Source organism: Spermophilus citellus (assembly GCF_964194105.1).
Source record: "Spermophilus citellus genome assembly, chromosome: 1".
Lineage (NCBI taxonomy): Eukaryota > Metazoa > Chordata > Mammalia > Rodentia > Sciuridae > Spermophilus > Spermophilus citellus.
Genome location: NC_138182.1, coordinates 107,407,499 through 107,418,162, shown reverse-complemented (window position 1 = coordinate 107,418,162; position 10,664 = coordinate 107,407,499). Strand labels below are relative to the sequence as shown.

At 34.0% G+C, this 10,664-nt stretch overlaps 1 pseudogene across 1 annotated transcript; it reads left to right on the top strand.

The window, feature by feature from the left end:
• Nucleotides 1-1,998: 1,998 nt before the first annotated feature.
• On the top strand, nucleotides 1,999-3,029 carry LOC308645452 (heterogeneous nuclear ribonucleoproteins A2/B1-like; annotated as a pseudogene). Its single transcript has one exon. The product of its transcript is annotated as a heterogeneous nuclear ribonucleoproteins A2/B1-like (transcript).
• Nucleotides 3,030-10,664: the final 7,635 nt, after the last annotated feature.

Here is a 10,664-nt window from a genome sequence, read left to right as displayed (position 1 = left end):
TTTCTTTTCTCATTTTTAAGAACATGCATATATGTTTACTCTTCTGTATTATCAATCGATAGGGCAAGAATCACTTTTTAATTTTTCTGGGAAGCTATTATTGAAACATAACAGGGTTCTTTTTTTTTACATTTTACCAAGTGTTTTCAGGGATCAAAATCAGTTTTGAGAAGCTTGGGGGAGGCCCGAGGAAAGGACAAGTGTCAAATCTGCAGCCTACTTTGTCCATATGTCGGATTCAGACACCTCTGTATGTCTTGTAGCGTGCTTCAGAAGGCTCTTGTAATAAACCCCTGAGGAGCATCTGGGAGAGAGCTCATCATAAAGGAAGAGTTGGGCAGTCAAGCTTGGCTTAGTAAAAAAGCTTTCATTATCAGCTAACAGAAGCAATTCTGAGTACAGCATGATGTTCATCACTCATATTTGTCTTTGAGCCTAACCACCCATGAACTTCTGTCTGAGTCCTATTAGAGAAAGAGAGGCACAAGGGAAAAAATGGAATGGGCTATTTTTCAATTAACACTTTGTATGACACTGTGACATCGGCTCCTTTGATACATGTCGTAAATGGCAGAATAAAAGTTTGTCCCTGCTTATGTCAATAATGCAATGTAGATATGATGCTGAAAATGCTCAGAACACCATTACTTCAGACCACCTCAGAGACTCTGGCAGTCATATCCAAAGGGACACAGTATTATCTAGAATCAGTGGTTTACCCATGTGAACCACAAGCAACCTACAAATTGTTACTAAAAAAGAGGAGAGTAATGGTGGTGCACCTGCATGCAACAGCCAACGGAACATGCTTTGAATAGGAAGGTAGCACATTTTCTCATTAAGGAAATGCTTTATGAAGGCTACTTTTATGTGTCAACTTACTGACTGCTAGTGCCCAGATATTGGTCAGACATTACTCTGGCTATTTTTGCAACACATTAGCATTTAAGACAGTAGACTTTGAACAAAGTAGATTATCCTCCATAATGTGAATATATTTCATTAAATTAGTTGAAAATTGAATAAAACAAAGCCTGAATTCCCTGAGTAAGAATGAATTCTGCCAGAAGACTGAATTCAAATATTTCCACTGCAACTCTTCACTGTGTCTTCCCTCTGCTTTTATCTTACAAATTCTAGTGGCTTTAATGTGTTTATAACTCTTCTGCAGATTTTCAGCTTATCTAGCTTCCACAGTCACATGACTCAATTCCTTAAAATAAATCTCACACTATGTGAATATGTGAACAGATGTAGCCAAAGACATAGATATAGAAACACAGATATATACACATCTGATTTTTTTTAAGGATATTGACTAAGTCACTTTGCTGGATATGGCAGGGAGAATAATGGCCCACCAAGATGCCCTCCTTCCAGAATCTGTGAACATAGCAAAAGAGACATTGCAGAGGTGAGTAAGTATTCTATATTTCCAAGATAGGACCAATAGAATCATGGGATTCTAATAAATAAAAGAGGGAGTCAGAAGAATTATAGTCGGAGAATGACACCTGATGACTGGCTGTTGGGGATGGAGCAATGCATTTGATAATGGTAAGCCAGGAGCCAATGAATGTGGGTAACCCCAAGAAGCTGGAAAGGCTAGGAAATGAATTCCTGCCTGGAGCCTGTATAAGGGGTACAGCATTGCTGAATCTTGACTTTTAACACCATGGAATTAATTTTACTTTTGATCTCTTGAAGGTTAGCTAATACATTTTTGTTGTTTCAAACCACCAAGTTTGTGGGAGTTTCCTTAGTAATGGAAACTTCAGGGAGTAGAAATGGGGGAATAGCAGATTAGGACAGTTTCCTGCAAAAAGAAAAGGGAGGGCAGTAGCAGGAGCACTGAGTCTGTGTTGTCAGTGGTATTGTTTCTGGAGCAGAGGCAGTTCTCACTACAGCTCCAGGATGAGTCCAGTTTGTGTTCTTCCACAGAGATCTCTCTCATCTTGCTTGGCTGCTGGAAATCAAGATGAAACAACTGAGTCAGCAATGGAGAGAGAACAGAAACAGTTCTGTAAATTCTTTATTGGAGACTTATTACATTTTGAAACCACAGAAGAAAGTTTAAGAAACTACTACCAGCAATGGGGAAAACTAAAAACATAACCAGACTATGTGGTTGTGAGGGATCCTGCAAGCTAAAGAACAAGAGGATTTGGTATTGTGACTTTCTCATCTGTGGCTGAGGTTGATGCTGCCATGGCTGGAAGACCTCACTCAATTGATGGAAGAGTGGTTCAACCAAAGGAGCTGTAGAAAGAGAGGAGTCTGAAAATCAGGGACTCCTTTGACAATGAAGAAGCTGTTAGCAGAATTAAAGAAGACATAGAGGAACTTCACCTTAGACATTACTTTGAAGAATATAGAAAAATCGATATCATTGAGATAATTCTTGATAGACAGTCTGGTAAGAAAAGAAGCTTTGACTTTGTTACTTTTAATGACCTTAATCCTGGGGACAAAATTGTATTGCAAAAATACCACACCATTAATGGTCATAAAGCAAAAGTAAGAAAGGATTTGTCTAGACAAGAAATGCAAGAAGTCCAAATTTCCAGGAGTGGAAGAGGAGGCAACTTTAGCTTGGGAGATTACCATGTGGCACGTGGTGGTGGAAATTTTGGACCAAGACCACAAAATAACTTTAGAGGAGGATCTGATAAATATCAAAGTGGAATTGGATTTGGGGGTGGCTATAATGGGTATGGAAGAGGACCTAGAGGTGGCAATTTTAAAGCTCTGGTTATGGAGGAAAATAAATATATGGTGGTTGAGAATTCAGATATGGCAACTAGGGTGGGGGCTACAAATGTGTTTTTGACAACTATAAAGGAGGAAATTATGGAAGTGGAAATTATAATGATTTTGGAAATTATAATCAGCAACCTTCTAACTATGGTGCAATGAAGAGTGGAAACTTTGGTGGTAGCAGGAACATGGGGGGACCATATAGTGGAGGGAGTTATGGTTCAGAAGTCACTAAAGGAAGTCTGGGTTATGATGGGAGGAGCCTATACTGAGCTTCACCCTATTTGCCTTGTGCTTTGCAGTATAAATAGGAGAGAAGAATGCTCAGAGGTAACAGAACAGGCTTCAGGTTATGAGGTTATGGAAATAAAAATGTTAAGGAAACTCTTATCTCAGTCATGCATAAATATGCAGTGATATGGTGGAAGACACCAGAGCAGATGCAGAGAGCCATTTTGTGAATGGATTGGATAATAACATTACCTCACTGAGGAAGAAGGATTGTTTTAAAAAAATGCCTTTGAAAGAGTTTCTTAGCTTTTTTTAAGCATTTTTAAAATTTATATATGACAGGAGAATGCATTACAATTCTTATTACATATATAGAGCACAATTTTTCATAGCTCTAGTTGTATACATAGTACTTTGGATAGTAATGATCATCACATTCCATCATCATTAATTACCCCATGCCCCCTCCCTTCCCCTCCAACCTCTCTACCCTATCTAAAGTTTGTATATTTCTCCCATGCTCCTGCTCCCTAACCCACTGTAAATCAGCCTCCTTATATCAAATAAAACATTCAGCATTTGGTTATTTGGGATTTGCTAACTTCACTTAGCATTATCTTCTCTAACTTTATCCATTTACCTATAAATGCCATGATTTTATTCTCTTTTATTGCTGAGTAAAATTTCATTGTGTATATATGCCACATTTTTTTTCCATTCATCTATTGAAGGGCATCTAGGTTGGTTCCACAGTTTAGCTATTGTGAATTGTGTTGCTATGAACATTGATGTGGCTGTGTTCCTGTAGTGTGCTGTTTTTAAGTCCTTTGGGTATAGACCGAGGAGAGGGAAAGCTGGGTCAAATGGTGGTTCCTTTCCCAATTCTCCAAGAAATATCTACACTGCTTTTCATATTGCCTGAACAAATTTGCAGTCCTACCAGCAGTGTATGAGTGTACCTTTCCCCCCACATCCTTGCCAACACTTATCATTGCTTATAAGCATAACAGCTGCCATTCTGACTGGAGTGAGATGAAATCTTAGAGTGGTTTTAATTTACATTTCTCTAATTGCTAGTGATGATGAACATTTTTCATGTATTTATTGATTGATTCTACATCATCTTCTGAGAAGTGTCTCTTCAGGTCCTTGGCCCATTTATTGATTGGGTTATTTGTTTTGTTTTGTTTGTTTTTGGTGTTTAGCTTTTTGAGTTCTTTATATACCATAGTGATTAGTGCTCTATCTGATGTGTAAGGGGTAAAGATTTACTCTCAAGATGTAGTCTCTGTATTCACCTCACAGATTGTTTGTTTTGTTGAGAAGAAGCATTTTAGTTTGAGTCCATCCCATTTATTGATTCTTGATTTTAAAATCAGTGACAAATCCTTGGAAAGAGAAATGAAGAAAACTACCCCATTTACAATAAACTCAAAAGAAATAAAATACTTGGGAATCAACTTAAAGAAAGAGGTAAAAGATATATATAATGAAAATTATAGAAACCTAAAGAAATAAATCAAAGAATACCTTAGAAGATGAAAAGATCTACCTTGTTCTTGGATAGGCAGAATTAATTTTATCAAAATGACTATACTTCCAAAAGCAACATACAGATTTAATGCAATTCCAATCCAAATTCCAATGACATTTCTCATAGAAATAGAAAAAGCAATCATGAAATTCATGTGGAAAAATAAGACACCCAGAATAGCTAAAGCAATTCTTAGCAGGAAGAGTGAAGCAGGTGGCATTACAATACCAGACTTAAACTCTACTACAGAGCATTAGTAACAAAAACTCTACTACAGAGCATTAGTAAAAAAAAAAAAAAAATTGTATTATCACAAAAACAGACTGGTAGACCAATGGTAGAAAATAGAGGACACAGAGACTAACCACAAAACTGCAATTATCTTATATTAGACAAAGGTGCCAAGAACATGCATTGTAGAAAAGATAGCCTCTTTAACAAATGGTGCTGGGAAAACTGGAAATCCATATGCAACAAAATGAGATTAAACCCCTATATCTCACCATGCACAAAATTCAACTCAAAATGGATCAAGTACTTAGGAATACAACCAGAGACCCTGTGTTTAATAGAAGAAAAATTAGAGCCTAATCTCCATCATGTGGGATTAGGCCCCAAATTCCTTAATAAGTTTCTTAGCTTTTTAAGTGTTTTTTCTTTCTAGTGGTCTTTGTAAGAGTGTAGAAGCATTCCTTTTTTGATAATGTTAAATTTTTAAGTTTCAGCTGATATGCGAAAACTTTTTAAAGATTTTTCTAAAATTTTGAAAAGCTATTAGCCAGGATCATGGTATAATATGACAACGTTTTTCCTTCAAAAATTTCAAGTGTTTGTAAAGAGTTAAGAAGCTGTTGTATATTTATGATTTAACAAAATGATTCTAAAGGAAAAGAAATAAAAAGAAAAAGGATAGAAGAAATAAACAAGATCTGAGAAGGTTTGAGGCAAACAAGATGAGCAAGAAAGATAGGCAAAAAGAGGCTAGGAGAAACAAATGATTTCCAGGGTTTGCCTTAGAGCACGAGAATTTTTTAGCTTCATAGTAGTTGAGCTATTGCTTAACTATTTTGATATGCATATAGCTATTTCAGCTTTCCTGGAAGATTATGACCCTTAATCTGTAAGAATATTCAATGAAAACTAAATGCTTTTTTATTTTACTCTATTGTGCCCTAGTTTAAAATACTTTACAACTTGATTGTGGTGAATATTTCCAAATGTATACTCAAATCCAAACACCAAGTGGTGCACCTTGAATACATACAATCTTCACTTGTTAATTATGCCTCAATAAAGCTGGAAACATAATTTAATGTTGTCTTTTATTCTTTCAGCAATCACTAATTGTTTTTAAAACACTATTCTTTCTTACTACAAAATATACTGCATAATTTATTCTTTTGTAGATGAACCAAGACATTGCCCAAAATTTAAACAAAATAATAACAGTACAGTTTTAATATGTCAAATAGTATAAATTAACAACAAAAAATTATTTTTTCTATGTGTATATTTACTGCTCCAAATATATTTTATTATTTTACTGATGACTCTAACTTCTTAGGGGTTTACTCTAGATCTTTAGGAATTTTCAAATCTTTTCAACTTCATAAAATGATCTGCCTGAGGAATACTTTTTCATCAGTTTACTAATGTTCTCTGTATTTTTCAACTCATCATTTTGTGCTATTTTCTCCCTGTTTATATTTTTAAGGCAGAGTAGTCCAATACATTTCATTATATTTAACATGAATTTATGACAATAACTCTGCTTAACTATTGCCTTGAACATTGATTTAAGTCAAGAATTGAAGCTAAATATAGAGCCATGGATCTGAATTCTACTTTTAAATATTTCTTCAAGACTGATGAAGACAAGGTCTGGCAGTAGAGAAATAGAGGGGTAGAATCAAGGCAAACTAGAATATGCTATCACATCTTAATTAGAATAAATGATATCTGTTATGATGTTTATTCTGAAAAGCTGATTGTTTTACAGTATTTACATGTTCTTATGGCAGGCAGTTTTAGCACTAGGTCCTATAGGCAGGTAAATTAATTGGTAAGGAATTTATAATTTTCTCATTCCCTATAAAGAGATTATTTTCAAACAAGAATTGCCTTCTCTTTTCCTCATCTCTTGACCACTATGAGATCATTACAAGGGAAGTGGTTTGTGGTCATGATGAGATGTGATTATAGATATGCGTTTTCTCTTCTCTCGGTGCACTCATAAATTTGTCATTAGTGTTGACTATTTTCCAAAAGAGATTGTACTATCCACACTCCTTGGTAGTTAAATGTGACTTTGATTTCCTGCTTTAAATGAAATGTGTATAGATGTAAGGTACATCACTTCCAAGGAGAACCATTAGGAGACAGCAAGCACCTTATCATGTTCACTCTTTCCAGGAAACGTGTCAACATGGGAGCACCCTGTAAAACAATTTTGGACATGTAACTTAAATGAAGATTCTGGAGTTGCTTTGAATAAGCAGTATTTACTAATACATACAAACAGATCCATAATTCAAATTCATATACAGTATACTTTTTTCATATTTCTGGATGTAATGCCTCAGGTGATCATTCTTCATGTTTTTCATGTTTTTGCATGTCTCATGAACAAAGGTACTTTGTTCTTGAAATCATGGACAAAATTCTGGTCTATCATTTCAAGAATATTTGTAAAGCAAACAGCCCCGGAAGATAGAAAGAGTGTCTCCCTTTGGGTGAAAGAGTATATTTTCTAAGCAACCTATTGCAAAAAGATCCAAGTTCCCTACCTCTGAAAGTACCAGTTGTGAAGCAGAACCACTCCATGTACAGTATCAATGGTCACCTACCTCCCTGTTGTATTCATGAGACTCAGAGAACAAAGGAAACAAATGTAACCATGACACTCATGTACCCTGTGGTGTTAAATGTAATGATGTTTTTGTTTCCTATCCATAAGTTCTGTACCTCTTGCCAGCATTCTTGGATAATTTGTTAGTTTACAGTTATTGACTAAAATCTCAAATTCTTCAAAGTTTCATACATGATATTTTCACATTTTAAAAAAATGAGTCTATTGAAATAACACAACTTTATAACATTAATAGAAGAAAACAGGTAACAAAAGCACATTTAATAGGAAGTAATTTCATACAAACAGGTTAGCATAGTAGTCCCCCTAGGGCTTAAAGGTTTTTAATTATACAGAAGCATTTATTACATATAATAGGTGACCAATGAGCACATGATTTGAATTAATTGACTTAATTTTATTGTTCAAATAATAGAATTAAACCTTATTTCACAACTCATGCATAGAATTGCATACGATTGTTACTTTGTTTTGGTTATATAGAAAAGACAATAGTTCACAATATTTTAGTCATTTAACTATATTGCAAATACTGTTTGCTTTTAAGTAATAATGGTAACAAAAAAGTCTATAGTCAAACAGGATATCAATATTATGCTGATTTACACATCTCTAAATTGTGATACTTAATATACAATATATTGATTAATTGATTATTTATGATTATTATCAAAATATAGAAAACAGAGAAAGTGGCTTCAGACAGAAATTGACTTCAAGCAAATATGCAGAAATTTAATTGGTATAAATAGCAATGAAAACATTATATTCATATATATTAGCCATCATTTTCTTCATATTATGCCTGCAAATTGTAACCAGTATTTCAGTGAATGATGCTAAATACAGGAATAAGAACTCTGGTAGTGTATAAATATTCCATTTAGCAATAGGATTTCCTGAGTCACAGTATACCATTCTTTCTACAATATATTGAATACTTTTTTTTAAATCTATGAGATTTGTCATATAGATTCTCTGTCCTTTTTGACATTAACATCTATGACTTAGTAAATATTATTAGATAGAAATGACCAATAATTAAATACTAAAGAATTAAGTTCTGCTCCCTTACCAAAAATGTTAAAAATGAGTTTCAAACTGGAAAACAGCATAAAATGCTAAGGTATGAATCAAGAGTATGCACCATCCAGAGACATGGCTATCTAATATCTAATAGGAACTCTTTGATTCTCATGTTGGCAGAAAGTGGGCAAAGGAATGTATAGCATTTTACAATGAACCTAAGAATATTAGTCACTGAAAAATAACAGTTCAAACTGCTCACTTTGTGGGCCAGTTATGATAAACAGTGACTTACTAGTTACAAAAATCTATTTAAGTCTAATAGGTAAAATGCAAAAACATTTAATACTCTTCAAGAGTAGTAATCTATCAAATAACAAATGTGAAACATATGCAAGTACAATCGACTATAGGATGGACATTCACGAAATCCTATCTTCATTTCCAAACCCAACTTAAATATCATCTTCCTTTCAGAAAGGAAAGATAGAAAATTCCATGCAATACAACATGTGACCCTGTGCTATTTCCCAGCACAATGTACCTTAGTCTCTGTATGAATTACTGCTCTCCAATTTATAGCCATAACAGAATTCATATAATTTCTATTTCATTTATTTTAAAACTTAGCCAATAAATGAATTTGTATACAAAAATGTAAATCCACTCAGAGTTTAATGCCGAGATTGAGATTCTAGGAAGAATTTTTGTTATCAGATGTAATTTTTTTCTGTTGTTATTTTGCATGTTAAAAGAAACCCAGACGTCATCTACATAAAGCTCATAGCTATTTTCATTTTATTTCAAAGGTTAGAAAATTTCAAAGATAATTTATGTGAATTAGCAAATGTTCTGAGGCTTAGCTATCCTGCTGAGTGACTGAAGTGTTATCAAAGATATTTCCAGGCTTTCTACTGGCTTTAAGATGTCCTGTGTGCATTTACTTGTGTGCGGCAACTTTAAACCTATTTGATTGTTAATTTTAGAGGCCATTCAGATAATTTTAAATAAAGATAAAAGTCAATACATTTAATAGTATTCTTGGCCTTTAGGATTTTAAAATGTGAGGGCAGTACTGGGATGGGGTTCATGAAATTGCTGAAGTTATTAAGGCTAAATTGAGTGTTCAAGCAGTAGGTGTCCTTCTAAATCATAGTGACTAAACTATTTTTAAGTGTTTTCACTTATAACCTCACAAGTGATCTACCTTTTTTTCTTTTCTCCCTTCATTCTTTCTTTTCGCTCTTTATTTTGCAAGTTAGAGCAACCTATTTTACCGAAGTGTCATCTCATTAATATTAATTCAGAAGTTGTGTCATTGACATGACACTGGGGATGGGGCAGTGGACCTATAAAACCACATGGAAATGACATTGTCTTTTGGATTTTATCCTAAATCATCAAATGCCATGACAATATTTCAAGGAAGTTTTGAAGGAAATAACTTTTGTCTTTAAACATGTTTTTCAGTTTGTAAGTATAAGTCATGCCAAATTGATGACTGATTTCTTTGGCTTCCCCTTTGTTTCAGTCACTGGAATATCAATGTCTGCCATCTGCTACATGGCACAAGATGCCTGCTGATACTTACTTCTGAGCCCTTCCACTACTTGTTGGCTGGAACCCACACATTCTTAAAAGAGTTCTCTCCTGTGTTACTTCCTCTGTGAAGTTTTCTTCTGTTGACATCACTCCTTTTTCACCCCAAATTGTGTACCAACTGAAAATACATTCTTCAGTAATTTTTTCATAACACTGTAGTTTCTATAAACATACATATAGAAAGCTCAATATTACATTTGAGGATGACTGCCAGATTTTCCTCTGCATCACATTATTCTAGTATCTGTTCCCACAGTAACAGAAAAATTGTAACCTCATGATAATTCATGTATTACAAAAGACATTTTCAAATTCCAAGTGCTCTATTATTTTTTTAAATTTTGCCTGTTTTTAAAACTTTGTTATTTCTCTATTTGTTTTTGCCAGAGATATAATTTAGTTGAAATTGAGATACAATTATCAAGGTCCAAATGAATATAAGTAAAAATTTGTTGCTAATATTTTAAGTCTTATACTAGTGAGATCAAAATGAGGTTAGACTATTACATCTAATTTTCTCCATCTTAAGTTATATTTGAGTAATTCTTTCTTTGACTTGAATACCTCTTCTCACCTAATTGAATGATCCCAGTAGAAGTAAATACTTTTGTTTCCAAGTGAACAGGGTTTTTCCAATGTCCTTCA